This window comes from Condylura cristata, unplaced genomic scaffold (assembly GCF_000260355.1).
Source record: "Condylura cristata isolate star-nosed mole 26May11 unplaced genomic scaffold, ConCri1.0 scaffold00022, whole genome shotgun sequence".
NCBI lineage: Eukaryota > Metazoa > Chordata > Mammalia > Eulipotyphla > Talpidae > Condylura > Condylura cristata.
The window spans coordinates 12,229,715-12,249,590 of NW_004567123.1; the positions used below are offsets into that span (position 1 = coordinate 12,229,715).

Consider the following 19,876-nt stretch of genomic DNA (forward strand, 5'->3'; position numbering starts at 1 on the left):
TCTGTGGATAAAGAAATATATGATACTTCTATTTGCTTTGTATTTCTCATACTCTAACTCCAGCTTTCTAGCATAATACTAGTTGCATAGTAGATGTTTATTCAGTAACTACTGAATGAATTCATAAGCAGATGAATCCAGAAGAATGACTGGAAACTGGCACTCTTGTGGGTGGGTGGTTAGGTACTATAGTAAAAAAGCAAACTGGAGAAAGAATTGTAAGATCTGAGCTGTAATCTTGATTTTTTGGGGCAAATTTTATTATGCAACTCTATTCAATGAGGTGAAGTCTCAGGGCTTTGGCGTATGCTGAGAGTTTAGCTAAAACAATTCCATGGTATTGCTGCCTCGGGAAACTTGAACTGACAGTAGCCCCTCCTGCATGTGTATGGTTTAGATAACAGCCTTCAGGGTCACTAGCAAACATCAGAACCTGACTGATGTTCCCCAGTAACCCTTGTAAGAACAGACCCCACTGCCTCCCTTATCTATCCTTAGATAAATACTCCCTTACTAAAGCCCTGTTTATTAATTAATCAGTCTGGACTTGGCCTGTGAACCCTAAATTACTTCACTGCTGAACCCTCATAAAAGCATGTGCCCCAGATCTTGTGGCTCTCTGTAGCTGTACCCTACTTTTGACAATCCATAGGGCTTCTCAAAGTGTACCTTGTACAGATTTCTCCAACTACCTGAAAGTAGAATGCTCAAAACTTCCTTGATATAAATTCAAATTAATCATGTTCTCAGGCCCTCGAAATAACTATCAAATAGGAAGATTGCTTTCAGAGAGTGGGGGAAACCTGTACTTCCTTTAGATCTGAGTGTGTCTCAAGTGTCTCGTAGTCTTTTGTTGAACTGCATCCAAACCAGACTCTATTTAACCAGGGTTACTTAGGGCAAAGTCACGTTCCTTACTTCTGAGTGAGGGAGTGCCCACCATTTCTCCAGACATCCCGTGGCTCCGTGGCTGTATCCTGTACCCCCCCACCCACACAGGGGCACAGAAGGCACAGCATGCCAGGTGGTTCAAAAGCACCTATGGCTCTAAGTGTAGAGATCTCTCCGTTATCAAATACTTTGGATTTTGTCATCTAAATGGCCTTTGGGGACACCCTAGTGTAAAATTGGCCCTCACTGATCTGTATCAGGGCATGCGCCATCAAACACCTCTACCCCCTTCTCTTGGTTCTTTTCATTCCAACCTTAGCCTCTACTTTTGTCCCATAAGGGCTCAGGAGAATCAGTCACCCACCACTGTCAGCTAAAGAGCACGGGAGGCATCCCTGACATCAGCAGATGCTTTATTAGTGTTGTTTTTCAAAATGGCAGCATGAGTCTCATGAAGCCAGCTATTTTAGCAGTAAAATGGGGCTGTGCTAAACTCTGAGCAGCATGGGGTTGTACCGTGTCCATACCCCTTTCTATATTTTTTGGCACCTGGAAGCTGAAGTTTGGTGTTGACTGCTTCAGGATCCTCTCAGACTATGAGAGCTGCCGCCTCCCTCCCACTCCCCTGCTGGCAGGCTGGAATTAATTATTCCCTCCCTCGGGCCTCACCCCATGCCATTTTATTTTTAAAATATTAACAACAGTAAATTGGGACTTACATTTTGGTCTGATGGTTAAAAACAACCCATTTGGTTCCATTTGTTTAAGCCCACGGGTGAAATCAGCCCTAAAGTCACAAGATGCCACAGGAAGAAGTGGTTCTCTCGCTCCTTTAACAGGATATGAGAAGCAGCAGGCGCTGCTGAAGTGTCTGGCAGATGCTGGCTGAAGGTGCGCAGACCATGGGTGGGTGTGAGTTGGAGGCTCTTTAGGTACCCAGAGACTCAAGGAACACAAGGGCTGGAAGCTCGTAGTTATGATGCTGAGGTCAAGGAGCCTGGATGGGGCGAGGGACAGCCCATTTCCCTGAGGGGGGCTTACCATTAGGGAGGGATAAAGAGTATTTCCCTGGGACAACTTGAAACAAGAGAAAAAGGAACAGCAGAGACAAAGCAGAGGTGAAGGGCCTGGGCATGACTCGGCCTTCCTCAGTCAGCAGAACTGACTCTGACCTAGAAGGGATGGGAATAACAGTGGCTCGAGCTTAGGTTTGAAGTAGGTAAGAATCTTGGCTCTAAAGGACTAAAGGTGATTTACTTAACCTCACTAGTTCTCTCCGCTACAAAATGAAACTAATAATACCTTGCAGGTTGTCATGGGAATCGAGTGAGGTGGTGTATTACTATGTACCAGAGCATAGATACTGAATAGATGGGACCCAGTAAAAGCCCAAGGAGGCCCTCCCTGGTGGTGCAATGGGTTAGGACACAGCACTACAAACTAGTGCAGCTGCTTCAGTGCCAGTTCAATGCTTGGCCCCGGAGGTGACCCACAGGCTTCAGCAGACCTCTCCTGTCTTGCCCACTACAGTGGGCAAGTGTACTTTGATCTGCCTGTTCTGCTCCCCACTCTGACTCTAGTGAATCTTCTCACCGCCCTTGCACCTCTGGCCTGTACCTCAGTTCTGTATGCATAAACAAATAAAAAAATCTTAAAAAAAAAAAGATGTAGCAAAAAAAAAAAAAGGCCCGAAGAATTATGTGTTGGATAGCTGAAGGGCTGAAATACTAGAGTGCCAAAGCTGGAGATAGCTGTGTGAAGCTTTACATGACTGGAAGTGACAGTAAAATAACAGCAGCCCTCGCGTTGCTCCTTGGCATATATTCTGAAGTCTTTGTAAGCACCTAAGATCCACTACCTTAGTGATTTCTCCATCTCTGGAGGTAGCTTGGCTTCCCATAGGGCGATATGCAAATTTATGCCCCTGGGAACTGCCTCTTGCCACTGAAGGGTGGGAGTTGGTGCATAGTCTAGATTCCTTGCCCCACAGGCAGGTGGGGCATCAGGCTTGTATCTGCTGCTGTGCAGGAGATAGCCCAACAGGGTGCTCAATCACCCCCCTCATACTGGTTTCCTTCCTGTGCCTGCTCACCTTCTAGTGCTTCCTAGGATCACTTCCTAAATAAAATATGTTTTGTCATATCCTTCTCTGCATCTGCTTCTGAGAAGACCTAGCCTAAGCATTCCAGCAAAGATTTAAAAAGCTTTACCATTTTTTTTTTCCCTGTAGGGGCTCAGTAAGCTAAAGCTGGCACAGGCTCTAGAAGAGTAGACTGCTCAGCCCAGGCCTCGATCTTCAGAGGCCTGCACCTAATGTCTGAAGTGAGCTGAGAAAATGTTCAGCCAGTACTCAGAATCTCTTTGGAAGTGCCTGACTAGACAGCCTGGTGAGTCAGACCTCCCCTGTTCATCTATGGAAGAAGGAAGGCGAGGCTCTGCTGAGGCCTGCTGCCAGGCCGAGGCAGGTGCCTGGCTGGTTTTCCATGACGCAGCAGTACAGTTGAAAAGCCTTCAGGGTTTTTTCCACTGCCTCCTCCCTCGGGTTCCCATTTCCAAAGTGCTCATTGGGCAGAAAGGGCTGGCTGAGAATTGTTTCTGCCATTATGGGGAGCTCTTGCAATTAGAAGAGAAAGCAGGGTTTGCTTCAACAGGGATAAACTCTTGCCATTTGCAACAACATGGATGGAATTGGAGGGGATTATGTGAAGCAAAATAAGTCAGAAGGAGAAAGATAAATGTCAGATGGTGTCATTTGTATGTGGAATACAGAGAAGTAAAACAAAGGGCAGGTAAAACAACTGTTAAACAAACCCTAGAAATCTGACTGTCAAATTGAGGCTATCAGAGTAGAATGAGAAGGAGGGAGAGCAAAGTGCGGAGAGGGTGCAATGGCTTCTGGTGGAGGATTATGGGTATCTTGGTGGGTGTGGTGTGGTAACATACACCTGAAGGGGGTGAGTGTATACCTCTAATGCTGTGCAATGCTATTAACCAATATTACCTCACTTAAAAAAAAAGAAAAAAAATGTAAGTGGGGGGATTTCAGAAAGGACAATGAAACAGTTTTCAAATGCCAAGACAAAGCCATGTGATATTTCAGATAAAAAACCACCACCACAAGCTGTAAGAAACTGATGGTTTATCCAGAGAGGCTTATTACCCTCACTGTTCAAAGGTAACAATTTTCCCTTTGATTCCCCTCCCGAATTTACCTGACATCTGTGTTTGTGATTGCTTAGCTAGCTAAGAAAGCAGCAGCACAATGTTCCAAGTGTTCAACTGACCCAAAGAGAGGCAAAATTTAAACCCCAAGGCTCCAAGTTTCACTGGGGAAGAAACGGGGAGGTCTCCAGTGGCAGGGTAGTGACACCCAAGTCTAAGTCTCCTGGGTTGTGGAATTCAGTGAAAGTTATGTAGATCCAAGATGGTGTAGAAGAGGCTAGAATTCAACTATGGCATGCAGCAGAGTATTCTCTTACTCATGCTTCCAAGACTGGTTGGAGCTGTGGGGGCCTCCTCGGATTGAATCTTTGTTACGTGATTTATTTTGGCCTGTGGGAGATAGAAAGTGTGGTCTAAGCAGATTTGAAGAGTGCGTACATATTTGGGCCTTCTCTTCCTGTTTAGATGGTGAGACATATGGTCTTGTCACCTGTCACCTTAGTCATGAGCTAGCACCCACCACCATTATGGAAATGAGGGCACTGTAGACCATTCAGACGTCATGCAAGCTACCAGATGACTGAGGAAGCACCTAGTTACCCCAAGGCCCATGGGCAACAGAAATGCTTTCTGTGTGAGCCACTAAATTTTAGGGTAACTTGTAAATCAATAAAAAAGGTAACTGCTTCAATCTCCCCACTATCCCTGGTGCCTGACGACATGCAGCCTCTTCCTCTTCATGCCACTGACTTCTCCCACACTGCTTCTGGGAAGGCAGAGAAGTGCTCAAATCCTGATATGTCACCAGTAGAAGTTCCAGATGTCTTCAAACCACTTTACAAGATTGCATATATCTTAAAAACATCATATAACCTTGTCACCACACCACTTTGAAATAGTGGTAGTGATTAGACTCACCACCAAATAGTTACTTAATGCTTTAATTTTTAAAAAAGATCATATATTACCATGTAGCATGATTTAAAAAATTTTTTATAATTCTACTTCAATATAATTGGTTTCCTCTGAACTTCTCAGTTCTGTGCATTTTATTTTATACATTACAAAATAACACTGCCATTGGTAGAGAGGGAAAAATAAAAAATTAACAATTCTAATTCTGTTCAGGTGAAAAAATAAAAAATACTTGGTTCATCTCGATAGTGCAACTTATTTGCCCAGTCTTATCTCTCAAAACATTGACATAACTAATGAAGACATCTGGAGGAATACGTGGCAAAATTACCTAGGAAATTTATAGTCGTATCTGATTCTGACAGATTGCAGAAACACTGAAACCATAATTTTGCCTATTATAATTATGATAGGCAGCAGACATGAACTCAGTGTCTATAGTGACTGGGAAGATAATAAAAAGATGTACATTGGAACAGGCAGACATAGATATGTGCTGCTAGGCTCTGTGGCACATTGGAGAGAAAATACCCAGCCATAAGGCATTTAGACTTAAAATACTTGTAAATCCAGGATTGGTAAAGTAAAATAAGTTCATGGACAGTATTAAACATAAAAGCCTTTCTACCCAGGAATTAGGTACAAAACTGGACATCTAGGTCAACTTTCACTCTTGAACTAGCTCAGCCATCATATAAATAAGTGCTTTTTTCCAGGGCAGTCAATTTTTTATGCCCCAGTTTTTTATATTTGCAAAATGGTTATTATTTCTTTATCATCTTCCTTCCCATAGCTATTGTGGAAAAGATAATGGGTAAAACAATTTAGAAAATATAGACAAGTGTCATTAAACAGACACACAGAATGAATCAATACAAGTATCTGTTAAGTGACCTGAAAAATGCCGTGTTCATAGGACACGATTCTTTTAAGTCACCCGCTTATTGAATTCAAAAGGACACCTCCAAAATGCTATTAGGGCCCTCCCTGGTGGCACAGCAGGTTAAAGCACAGCACTAAGAAGCTTAAGCCACTTCCTCATGAGTTCGATTCCCGCCTGCCCCGGAGGTGACCACGTGGCGTGGCAGACCTCTCCTGACCCGCCTGCTGCTCCCCTCAGCAGTGTACTTCATCGATCTGTCTGTTCATCTGCCCACTCTGTGTCTGGTGAATCCTCTCACCCTCCACATCTCTGGCCTGTACCCGAATTCTATATGAATAAATAAATAAATCTTTAAAAAAAAATGCTATTAGGCTGTTAGATGGTTCTGCTGGTCTAGAAAAAAAGATCTTGCAGCCTAACAGCATGCTGAAGCCCACTTCTTCCTCTTCCAGGACCTGTGTGTCTCCCTTCAGGCCAACATTCAATCAGAGGCCAAACCTTCATGATTACCTTCTCCTTCCATTGTAGATGACCTGGCTTTACACTGGTATTTTTGGTGATTGATAGAAAAGTGAGAGAAAAACAGAAGGCTAGGAGATCCTCCCTTCCCTTCCCATTTTCTAATTCTCTTTATTGTGCCCAGGGAAATCTGTGGCAGGATTCATTTTATGGTTGGTTGGGGCAAGAACTCAGGCCACCTATGCCCTTAGGAAATTCACATGAGGCACAGTTTAAGTAGCTAGAAAAGAAATTACAAATATGAATTGTAGGCTTAAAAGGAAATGTTATCACCTAGTTAACTATCAAATGGAAACTTCAGTTTGGTTCTAATCTCGGGTCCATCAACCTACAAAGGGTATAGCCTCTCTCATAACCAAATACCTAGTACAGTCATGCAAAGTGAGGCGAAGTGAGCCAGAAGAGGAAAAATTTGGCCTAGAAACCCAGAGTTGGTCCTCATTTCTGCCACTGTGAGCAATCTGGGATCCTTCAAAGGCTGCAGGTGGGTGTGCAGGTGTTAAAGCAATTCCTGTTGTCCCTCTGGGCTCCACAGTAAACTGCAATGCAAGAAGGAGCCCAGACCCTTTCACTCAACCTGGTAATTCTTAGGTCTGCCCTGGATCAGAACATCAACCTTCCCTTTGGAAAAGGATGCTCATGATTCATCTCTTCCTTTTGTTCCCTGAGTCTCACTTAGAATCATAGACTTGAGTTGCTGGTGCAGATCTTACAAATGGCACTTTTTAAAAAGACAAGTGACTAGACACAGAAATAAACTCCTGACTAAAGTTTCAGGGGTGAGTATGGCAGACAGGGCTCCTGACTCAGAGTGCAGTGTTCGTGTCACTGGCCATTGCCACCTTCTCACTTCTGCCTCCAGCTCTTCCAAAGTTTCTCTCCCTCACAGACCCACTCTCCAATCAGAAAATCTCTCAGTCTGTTATCCTCAAATGCCTTTGGATTCAAATTGTGTTTGATATGAGAGGATGTGACATTAGCAGTGTAGGGACATTCCATGATTCCGAGCTGCCAGGCAGAATTTTCTGGAAAAGCTTGACTATTGTTTTTGCTTATATGTCATCTTTTGTATGACATAAACCCAAATATAAGTGGCTTAGGCAAAAATCAAGATTGATTGGCTCAAAGAATATGTAGAAGAGTGCGAGGGGAAGGACAGAGAGGTAGCTGGAATTCAGAAACAAGTGTTTAACAGCCCCCATGGCTCTGGCTTTCTGCCTTCTGTTCTTGCTTCTTTCTGTACATTGACTTCACTTTCTCTTATTAAGAAGTTAGTTCCTTTGGCCACATGCCAGAAGTATAAGTACCCAATTTTTACTTCCTACATTTTTCCTTGTCTTCCATGTTCAAAAGTCTCAGGGAATGGCTCTGATTGATCCAGTTTGGGCCAGGTATCCACTTATACCAATCAACTGTCAGTTTGGAACATAATGGAAATAACTTACACGCTGGATCCACACATTTTCATTGGGGGAAGAACCAGTTTCAAGGCAGACATAATACTTTATCCTTCCTTTCTTGTTTCAAATGCTTAGGTTGGATAAGAAACCACAGGTAAAATGTCTGCTGCTTTAGAGAAAGAAACTAACTCACTCTCAAGAACATAAGGAAACTCAACCATAAGTGAAGGATGCTTTTTGCACATCTTTCTGGGCTCACCCCAGATACATTCTCTGAGATATGTTCTATTCATTATAACCAGTTCATCAATCCATTAACCCTACTATGTGCTAGGTACTATTCTCAGAAATAGGAATAAGCAGGGAACAAAGCAGATAAAGTCCCTGCCCTCATAGAGAATATGCCCTAACACAGAATGACAGATAATACTATGAATAAAATAATGCACAGCCAGTGGGTAGGTTGATGATCTCAAAGGAGTAGAGTGTTGATTGAGAAAGGTTCATGAGAGAAGGCTTCTCTGATAAGTGGCATTTGAGCAGAGACCAAATTATCTGAAGGCTCAGTGATATTTATATTCCATTCATGTTATCTCATAATCAGAATTCCACTCTTGAGCTATCCTTCACCGCAGCAAAAAATAAAGTGGACCTTAACCTGAGTAATAGAGGTATGTTTTTGCATTATTTTCTCATTTATTTCCCTGATTTCAAAACCTGGGGCACTTATAGCCCAGGACAGTTCATCTTTTCAAGTACCTAGTTTTGGTAAGGTAGAGAACAGTGGAAATATTTCATCTTTGCCAGAACCCGTTTAAGAACAATGTAAATATTTGAAGGAGCTACTAAGATCTCTAGAACAGTGATTCTCAAACTAGAACATGCTTCAGAATCACTCAGAAGTTATAACAATGCACACAACTCTGGCTCCACACTTAAGCTTCATATTGAATGGCTCTAAGGTAGGGCCTGGAAGTGTATTTCTCATGCACAGGTGACCCTGTAGCTGCCTCACCAAAGTCCACAGTTGAGAACCAATGTTCTAGAGTAGTGAGTCATTGATAGTGGAGGGTCAGTAGCATTACATTTGGAATCGTAAAAATCAAATTCAAGTACCTACTTAGTCGTGTGGAAAAAGAAGGAATCATTTTCTGTTTTTCAAAGACTCACTAATTCTTGACTGTTCCCTTATAATGGGAGTCTCCACTCTTTGGGAAGACCAGTATTAGGAAGATAGTTGACGTCATTCCCTCCACCCCTTTCTTTATTTCCCCCTTCTACTCTGAAAATAAGTGCTCTATAAGATGGGAAATAGGCAGTAAGCCTAGTTTAGCTCATATTTGGGTTTTTCTCTGTTCCCCACAGCAAACTTGCATTTTCTATACCTTCGAGCAAGCTATAAGCCTCCTGAGACAGGTTCTGAGCTTTGGGAGAGAGAAGTGGAGGAGCGGGGTAGACCCAGGTAAACTTGTTAGCCTGTTTGACTTCACAATTCTGTTGCCTTTTCTGATGCCATATTTCTGATGCCCATTAGTGGGCATCAATGTTTAGACTTGGAGTAGACTAGGAAGGGATAAAAAGGTTGAATTCTGGCTGCTGTTCTAATAATTTTTTTCCACCCAACTTTAACAACAATAACAACAAAACCTGATAGTTTCATCACTAATCTCTCTCTGCATCATTTGGTTCACACAATGGGGAGACTCCAATTAGCATCTTGAAATTCTTGGTAAGAACATGATGAAAATACAGGGTTGCTCTGGAGACTTTTTGCAACTTTGAAAAAGACAATGATTCTGTAAATACAGCTTAGGCACTTGCATTCTGTAGTTCATATAACTTGCCTGTACAGGTTTTATATTTACTGGTACATAGATAAAGCTAGAATTTTTGACAAGAAAGTGATGGAAGAAGGAATCTTGTGCCCAAGGCTGACTGCAAGAGTCTGTTTGCAATTCCCTGCATGCATATTATATGCACATACAAAAAAATACATATGCACGTGTGTAATATTTAATAAGAAATCTAATCCTCTCCAACAGGAGCCCCTTAACACAAAGCTGAATACAAAATGAAGCCAACAGATGTAGCTTCAATAATAGTTCACTAAATAGCTTTCAGCAAATTTAAGCTAAACAGCAGCAAATTTTGCCTAATCTTTTTTTAACTCCTCAAGAGCCTTTAAACCCTAAGCTGTAACAAGGCGGAGACCAGTGTTTAGTCAAGCCACAGTAGATCTTCTATTGGTCTCTAACCATCCAGAGAATTACAAGTAATTTCCAAAGCAGAGATGATATTCCAAAGCATTTTTAAAATTCTTTCCCCCCACCAAAAAAAAAAAAATCAAAAAATCAAAGATGACACATCTTTCCCATTTTTTTTCGTCCAAGTTGCTCAAATTAAAAAAATAACCTAACAAGAACTTGTTGTTTCTTTAAGCAAACTCACAGTAAAAAGATGAAACAAAGCATATGGCTTCACATAACCTCCAAGAAAGAATAGTGGAACTCTGGCATGGCAAATGGTGAATAACAGAAGATAATAATAGCAGTTCTTTCCACTCTCCCTGCACAGTAGAGCATTGGCTTTTCTCAGTTGCAAGACAACCATGGACAAATCATGAGAGCTACTGCTTTCTTTTTACAGATGTGAAAACCGAGGTTCAGTTCAGGTTAGATAAGCTCATACAACCAAAGTGGTAGAGCTAAGTATGTAGCCATCTGACTCAATCCTGTGCACAGTGAATTTTTCTACACACTTAATTTCTCCTGGTCACTGTTATCAATCACATCTCACCTGACGTTTTAGCCCACTGGACTGAATTTTTTGGATTTTGTTGACAAATATTATGTTGACAAATATCTCAGATGCAAGTTTTCCATTAGAAGATCTCAATGGCTTGGACCTTCCTGATGGCCTAGGGGTAAAGTCTCAGTGTTATCACCTCTCTGGCCTGAGTTAGATCTCTGACTAGAGAACTAACATACACCACATAGGAGACTCTTCTGTCTCACCTGCTGCTCCCCTCAGCAGTATATTACAGTAGCTTTACCTGCTCTACTCCTAACCCTGTCTGTGAATCCTCTCTCTCCCCCTCCCACCTTCTGTCCTGTACCCCAATGCTTCTATGTAAAAGTAAGTAAAATAAATCTTTTTTTTCTTCTTAAAGACAATCTCAATGGCTTGTATGTAACTCATAGGGGAAACTTATGAGGTAATGGGGAAGAATGTGGGCTTCGTAGAGAAGCATTCCAAACTCTGCTGAGGTTGCCATGACAATGAAATGAGATCATGTATGTCCTTGGCCTGTTGTGGCATAACACAGACATTTTGCAATTTAGTTACTATTTTTCTTGTGATGATCAAATAGAATCTTCACTCTCAGAAAAAAAAAAAAAAAGCAGGGTAAAAAGTAACTGGCCATGAGTTTAGACTTTCATGAAGACTCATGGGGGAAATGCAAAATTCAATGTTCAGTTAGTACTGACATCTTGTTAAAGGGAAAGGACATATATACTATATCACGCTTAGCCTTATTTTTTCTCTCTCAGGCAGGAGGATACTAGATTTGAAAGAAAGTGTTGAGAGTGTTGTAAGGAAGCCAAGTCAGTGGAAAGTTTATAGATATCCTGCCACCAATTCAGAGAATGAGCAAATATGTGACCTTGGAGATAAGAGCTGTTTGAATTCACCAATCTATCCTGATAACAATAAGTTGAATGATATATATCTCAATGAAAGTATAGGCAGTGGCACCAAAATTATCCTTCCATCATGGTTAAAAAATGTTGGCTATGTATTTTATAAGTGTTAAACAATTTAGCTTTTATATTGGCCTAAAAAGCTTACAGGATTAGTATGTCATCTCTGAATATAAACCTTTTTCTCTATGATTTCTGGAGAATTTTCTGCTTTTCATTATCTTTTTAACTCCTAGCTCATAGGTATTTAAACAGCAGGTAAGAAAAATAAGTTATTTGTCTAAGTTTGATAGAGTGAACCAAAGTACTTTTTGGGACATAATTTTATTCCAGCATTTAAGTTGACTATACATTCCTGAGTTGTTTTGATCTCAGACTAGATCAATAACAGGAGAAATTATTGTGGTTCTAAGAATCTTTTACTCTGCAAAGGGGTATCCTCACTTACTCATTCATTTTCTATATAGCTCATGTGTGGCAGGTACTGTTAAAGTATTCAAAGATGACTAAGATATTGCCCTTGTTCTCAACGACTTTCATAGATAATAAAAAAGGAAAATACATAAGTACATAATTGCAAAGACTTGTCATAAATCTTCTAAGGGATGTGGGAACATTGCTCATTTGCAAACAAGTAAATTTCTAAAAGCATGGGTTAGAGAACTAATACATACTTCTACTAATCCTGAATATTTAAATCTTACTTGATGATGGAATTTTCAGGTAAGAGAAGTGGATTGGTTTGGAAGATACTACCATTCAAAAGATACTTTTCTTTGTCTCTTGCTTTATCTACTATTGCACTGTTCCATATAGTCTCATTCTCCAGTTAGAACTAGGCTTTCTGGCCTAAGAGGTACCATAGTTGTCTAAACTTGCCCCCAAGTTTGGTGATAAAAAGCTCTATATTGGGAGAGGTGAGAATATCTGGGAATATTTGGGGTATTTGGGAAATACACATGCATTTAAGCAATAATTTAATGGCATCTAGTTAATTGTCAGTCGTGTAACTGGAGACAATCTACACAAGGGCATATCTTAACTCTTTACTAGGTTCCTTGATGGTTGAGGCCAGTTCTTTAATATATATTTTATTTGTTATATAGCAGTCTGTCTGTGGATATTGACAGAGAAATGTTCACACAACTGTATATTTTGGATAGAGCCAAGTACTTTTTAAGTTGGGTTAACATCTAAAAGATTCTAAAAGTGACCTATAGGAAACACCTTCTAAGATGATAATACCTCCAGGGATAAACCCAGCAAAATGTTTTGAAAGATGAAACGTACCTATTTCACTAACTACTCTATCATCAGTCACCCATACAGTGTCTTCATCACACATGCTAGATGCTCAATAAATATTTGTTGGAGTCAATGAAGAATGTCCTGATAACCGCTAGTTTATGTCTGAGGAATACAGAGATGGTCATATTGGAACTGAACAAAATGTATATTTTGCAATTTCTCAGACAAAAATCAAGAATATTATCTTGACTTCTAATGTTACGGTAAAATTATATTGGACTTCTCCACTAAAATAAAAAGTTAATTCACTAGGACTATTGCATACTGCAATTATTTGTAAGTGTTCTTCCTAGCAGTCTTACTGATACTCATTTCCCTCTTCCTTTCTAAGTTGTAGTGCAACTTACCTCCTACAGCTAGCTGGCAGAACAACCAAGAACTGAGGGCAGAGAAATTCAAAAAAATGTACTGTTTTGCAATTTAGCAGTCATTATTCTTTGAAACTCTACACAGGATGAATATGAATAAAGAAGATAAACAATTTTGTCTTAGATGTTCTATGAAAAGGGGATTGTATCCAGCTTTCAGGACTCTCAGAGCTCAGCTGTGAGACTTCTCTAAAATAGGAGAGAGGCAGGAGGACAGGAGACTCTGGACACAGGGTCCTAGGAGATTGCATTGTCATACACCCTGTTATCAGCAAAGGACTGACCACTAGTTCAAGCCTACAGGCATGAAAAGTCACTTCTGAAGTTCAAAATCTACTACTAGCCTCCATTGGAAATCAGAACTGATGGGGGAGGTAGGATCAGATGGTTATTGATGAACCTACCGTTTCATCAGGGAAAGAATTTCATTCAAGTAAAAAGGATCACTTCTTTGAAAGTCAAGATGAGGCATGTCAGCAGAAAATGCAAAAGTCTCCGTTAAAACATGAGATTTAGTAATTTGGGGGTAATACTAACTTTATCAGATGAACAGCAATACAAAACCAAAGAAAAGTGAATTGTTTTAGTTTTCTCTTTTCACGCATCAACATTTCACTTACTTACTAGAGAAGATGATGTACATTTTTCTGTGACCAAAGAACGCAATCCAGAACCTGGTACATTGTCATCCAACATCAAGCCTGTGTGGGCATTACAATTTTTATAAGTTTCTCTATAGTGGCTGCTAAGCATGAAAAGGGGACACTAACTTTGACATGGGATTTTTCCCCCACCTCTTTTTGGGAAAACATATTTGGTCTTATCATCAGTTAGTCACTACTGAGGATAAACTGTGAGTAAGCAACAAGAAAATCAGTTGTGATATCCTCTTGTACAATAAGACTAGACCGTGGTAGAGAGAAGCAGAAATACACAGTAGGAATGGAGTTGTAAAAGCAAGAAGTACGTGATTTTTCTGGATTATATTTAATGTGACTGAATTTAAGAGGTATAGTCTCACCAGCCGCTAGCCTCTAAACTATTAAGTCTAAGTTTTAAAGTTTCCTTCTCTGCTGATCCCTTTCCCTAAAGCACTTTAAAAATATTACTTTATACTTGGTCCTCCAAATTTGATTAGCCTTTGAAATGATTACTAATATCTTGTGATTCATGTCATGTGGAATTGTTACTTTTTAAATACTTCAGGGCTGACAGATTCTATAAAATCTTCTGTTTTCTCTTTTTTAAGTGAGAAAGAGAGAGAAGAGAGAAAATAGCCAATCTAGTGCTTAAGTCAGACATGAGAGGATCAAAAGGAGTTCTAGAAAGCTGTTTTTGAAAACAGAAAATTGAGTTGAAAAAACAATTATAAAAATGTAGGCAAGTTTTAGGAAACAGTCTGTTCCAGAATAGCAAGAAGTCTGAAATGGATGGGAGATCCCCAAGCAGTAGAGGGAAAAGCCAAGATGTTGTAAGTCTGCCTCAAAAGGCTTCAGAGAGAAGATGCCCTTGCACTTATGGAGGGGAAGTAAAGGGATCCAGGTGCAGAGAGGCTGTGGATGTAAATAATCATCTAATGTCAAGAGAAAGAGAAATCAGTTACAAAAGCAGCATTAGTAAGGCTGTGCCAGGTAACTCTAGCAGGTCACAGACCTATCACCTAGGGATTTTGGCACTCATTTCATTGACTTCTGAATGGGCGGCTGTTAGTACAGTTTTGCTATTCTGCAGATGGTTCATGGTTCAGAGTTTCATTTGATTACAACATAGGAAATTACAACCAGTTGCTTCAAGGAATGAACCAGGTCTATAGATCCTAACAGCATCCTTGCCATCAGTCTCTGCTGCCCTAATAAAAAGGGAAAAATGTTGCCCCAAAACCCCTTCAAATCCCTTATAAAGATCATGTGGAAAAAATGCATGCTAAAAGAGATAACACAGTATATCAGTGAGAATTAGTCTCTGAAGTCAGATTGATTGCATTTAAATCCTGGCTGTGTTCTGTAATGTTAGTCAAGTTACTAAGCCTTTCTCTGACTCATTTTCTTCATCTGTAAAATGGCAATGAATAATAGTGACCTGATTACAGGTTTGTTATGAGGCTACAATGAGTTAGCATAGGCTAAAACATGCAGAATCAATGCTTCACTCTTCTACGTATGGAACTATTCTGATTAATTTTTATTTCAGGTACTTCTGTCCCTCTCAATAAGATTTATGGCTCACTAAACATTATCTAATATTATTTCTGAAGTCATAGTGTAATGGTTGCATCCTTCCTGCAAAAATCAGATAACACTTTAACTTTTATATTGGGTGACCGGCTTTGAGATACTTATCAACAAAGTTATGTAGAAAGAAGTAGCTATAATCTTTATGGCAGTGATGATTTCACAACAAAGCTGGCGTACTCCAGAAATTTCTCTGAAGCTTGTTTTTTCTAGGAAGACTAATTTAAAAGCAAACAAAAACGAAACTCTCCACTCAGAAGCATGTTCTGCTTCCTCAATTTTATGCTCCAATTCCTCACTTCCTCCTATACTTGATACTTGAAAGACATTGCACTCAGTTTAATACAGATCAGTTTGATTTCTTTCTAGAGGATCAAATGTCACAATCCCCAATGTTTCCCTAAGGAATCAGCTTGGAAATCAACATGTTATCTAAGGATGTCTCTCTCTTCTTGCCAGCATTTTGGTAAAGAACAGATGAGAATGCTCCCTTGACACTTCAGAGCCAAAATTGAAAAAGCAACAGGATCTATGTCCGGGACTGTCATTATTCCTCCACCAAAACCATTGACTATTTCAGTTCAGCAATTCCATGAGCATTTGGAATTTTGAAACTGCTCTGAGCAGGAACCACAGCATTTAAAAGGAAATGTTTACAATTTAGACCTCAAACAAGCCTTGGAGTGAGGATAATCAGGCTGCTTCTGTTTATCATGCTGCCTGAAATGAGCAAAGAAAAACCGTCCAGTTAGTATAATGACAATGCAGCATATTCAGGGGATGACAGTGTTCAGCATGGTTATTATTCATCTATACATTATGGTACCGCTCATCACCAAATTCCTTACCTGCTTTTGAATCTCTCTGGGGGGTGCTCATCTTAAATAATTTGTCCTAATCAATAATGGAAAAATTAAAGTTTACAGCTATCTAGGAAAGACATATAGACTCATGTTTATCCTGAAAAATGATCTTAAAAGATGCCAGATGCCTAAAGTAGAAGTGAGATTTTTTTTTCAAATTAATAATACCCATTCACTCCCCTATTTACAGGAGGATGCAAGTTGAATTCACTCTGTGAATAGCAATTACCAATCATTTGTTGGCCTTTTGGCTAAGATCAAGTGTAATAGCAATTACCAAATTCTAAAAAGGACCTGATTACTTTGTTATATCAGCTTCTCCTCAGAAGTCAACATTGAAAGCTAAAGTAACAAACAAATTCTGAGGGTAGTATTCATGGTTTTTCTCAGAAGTCCCCTACTCTGTTCCAGCATATTCTCTAACACAAGCACCCAACTTGATTTGCATTTTTAGGATTTGCAGGGCTTTACTAACTTGAAGTTCTGTCTGTACTGTAACTTTAAATTAGCAGATTTCTTTCATCTCTCTTCAACTTCCAAAAGCCAATTCAAGTCCTGGCTCTTCTCTCAAATTACATTTGCCCCCTGCTATACTGTCCTCAGAAGTGGTGTGCCTTAATTTTTTTATTATATTCACATAGCAAATAAGTATTTGTTCTAACTATTGCATTTTCATTCTAGTATTAACTTTTTCTGCTTATCTGTTTTCATTAAGATTAGTAGATACCTTATTGAGGTCAACAATCTTATCAGTATGAGACTTTTATAACTTCCATGGGGTTCATTTATATTTTTATGCTCACTGATTGATCAATATCTTCCTATTAGGCTGGTCCCAGCTGACAAGGAATGACATTGCAGAAACATGCCTAGCACTGAGGCTGAAAACATGAATCTTCCTATGTTTATAGTATTGTAAACAAGTTCTACAGTGTGAGGAAAAATGTTTACTCATAGTGCATCATTTAAAAAACAACAACAGATTTTTCTATTTTTATCTTTCATGTCTCCTTTCTCAACCCCTTTCTCAAATTCTCTCTCTTTTCTTCTAATTGTCAAAACCTACATGCTATGTTCTGCCGAAGACTGACTTATGGGAAAAGCTGGCACTGGCAGAATCATCAATCTTCTCATTGGAGATAATTACTTTTGGGATAACAGAGTTTAGGAATGTCTTTAGATAAACTACTAAGGGGTGTTTGTATTGGGTTTGTATGTGTGGTTGTTTGTGGTTAGCAAAGCAAAATGAAATTGTAAATTCTTGGGAGATTTTGCCATAGAGAAATTAAGAGGATTATAAATTGTTTTATATTCTGAATGCCAAGGTGGTTATTCAGAAAATGCCAATGAACAAAGAAGGGGATACTAACTATCAGGTGTGCAAGAAGGTTTCTTGGCATATCCTTAAGTATATCTCTTCTTGCCTCTTTTCACTGTATTGCCCTGGACTTTTAAATTTTAAAACTTAAAATAAAAACATCTCTTGATTTTTTTTCCTGTGGGTCATCAATAGTGCAAATGTTAAATTTATGGTTTGACTGTGTTTTTGTTTACTTCTCAGGAAGCTAGTCTAGATTTAGCCCTATAATTGTGTACATCATCACTTCCTCCCAGATATGTGCCCTTTGCCAGCTTCACTGCAGTCCTTTACCTCCACCCCTCCTGTCCTAGTCTACCAGTAGCAAACAAATCCAGCAGTAAAACTACTAATGTCCAAGTATATAATTCCAGCATCATTTGGCTTTTCATTTGACGCAACAACGCAGAGAGCTGAATGGACATGTAGAATAAAGTCTAAGCAATTTTTAAGATTCTTACCCATCTTCTCCCCTCCTCCCATCACTAAAACACAGTTGTTTATTTCTTCTGTAGACTGCAGAGTTTGGAAATTCTTATGTGCAGTTACATACTCTTGAATAAATTCCCACCCAAATAATTTTATATCTATATACAATAACAGATCAATATATACTTATATGGAAAATATGGATAGCCATAAGAATAAAAGAAAATATGGATAGCCATAAGAATAAATAGTTGGGAAGGAAAGTACCTTCTCTAGGTAGATAGAGTAGTTCAGCACCTATAATATATGTGTATGTGTTTGTACTTAGAGGTATGATTAATTAAACACAATCCAAGAGCTTATTCCAAGACTTTTCAGGAGGTCATGGTAGCATTTCTTTAATGCCTTGTGTATATTCTTAGATGTGATGCGGTAACACATATTTAACGACTACTCAAATAGCACGATCCCCCCCCCTTTTAATGCCAGTTCTATCTATATCAAACAGTTGGAAATATCTCTGTGATAATTTCTGTTCATTCAGAGGCTACAAGCCTCAGAGTAGAAAATGGTTAAAGTGCTTATCACCGCTTCAGTAAAATCCCGCAGTGCCGTAATAGAAATTGCAGTAGAGCTTTCGGTCAGAGTCCGGTTTCAGTCTAAGACCATGGTCCCTTCCTCTGCATTACCCTGAAGGACACAGATGCATTCTCCTGAGGAAAACCAGACTTAATAATGTCCAAATCGGAAACTATCCACCTGAGATAACAAATTTCCATAGGAATAGTTCCACTCACTCTAAATCCATAGCCAAAGAGGTTGAATCTATATATGCTTTAGGACTCCCAATATTTCTAAGAGATGCATTTTTGTGTGCTTGTATTTATGCCTAATTACAAGGATGGGAAGAGAGGAAGAGGGAAAGGATTCATTCTTAAAGTTAATTCTGTTTAGTTCAGATAACCCCACAACTATAAATAAATATGGGGCTATTTCATTCCTATAAACAGATACTGATGGCATTTTCACAAATACCTCATTCTTGTCCATCCCAGATCTGTAGTCAGATCTATGTTTAAAAAAAAAAAACAACAACCCTTGATATTCAACTAGAAGATAAATACAGTATTTTAAACTATTTATTTTTCTAGCAAAAAGAAACACAAAAAATTTCCATAAGTAGACTATATATATTTCTTGAAGCTATTGCAATAGGTGAAGATGGGAAATGTAGTTAGTTGCCTGCCAAGGAATCTCTGTGGGCAAAATTTATTTTTCCTTTCTTTTTTAAAACCGATTATGCGTGCTTTATTAGGGTTCTCTGTGAGAATGAGGTTTCAGAGAAGCAATTTGGCTTCCAGCCCTGGAATATAAAGCCGGATCCAGATATCTCTGCCGCAGGTAAAATAAGAAGCACTGCGACTGGACGCTGTCCGTTGTGCTGAAAGGTCGCGCGGGCCAGGAAGAGCTGTTTTGCTGTCCAGGGTGCTGAGTGCGGGACCCGCAGTCCCCGAGGCAAGCCCACCTCCGCCAACTCTCCATAGAATCCTCCCAACCAGCACGCTCCGCCCGCCCCTCGCCGCCAACCTGCAGTTGATGTGGAGCAGGAGGCATAAATCAAGTCCGCGGGGCATGGTGGCTGCTGTCGCTGCAGCAGAGCAGTTCTCCCGGGGCGGGAACTACTCTTTACCTTTTGCTTTCCCAGCGCTCACACCCAGTTTTCCCCTCAATTCTTCCCTAGATAATAGCGTGCTAAGTACAAGTCAGAATAATAGAACTAGAACGAAAGGGCTTACTTGTTTTGTTCCACAATAATAATAATAATAGTAATAGTAACGATGATGATGAT

The 19,876-nt window shown here is 39.7% G+C and overlaps 1 protein-coding gene across 2 annotated transcripts in view; it reads right to left on the reverse strand.

Annotated features, from left to right (window-relative positions):
• The window catches only part of SNAP25 (synaptosomal-associated protein, 25kDa), an 82,247-nt gene that overhangs the window by 61,710 nt on the left and 661 nt on the right, over nucleotides 1-19,876 (reverse strand). The gene's annotated exons all lie outside the window — the stretch shown is intronic.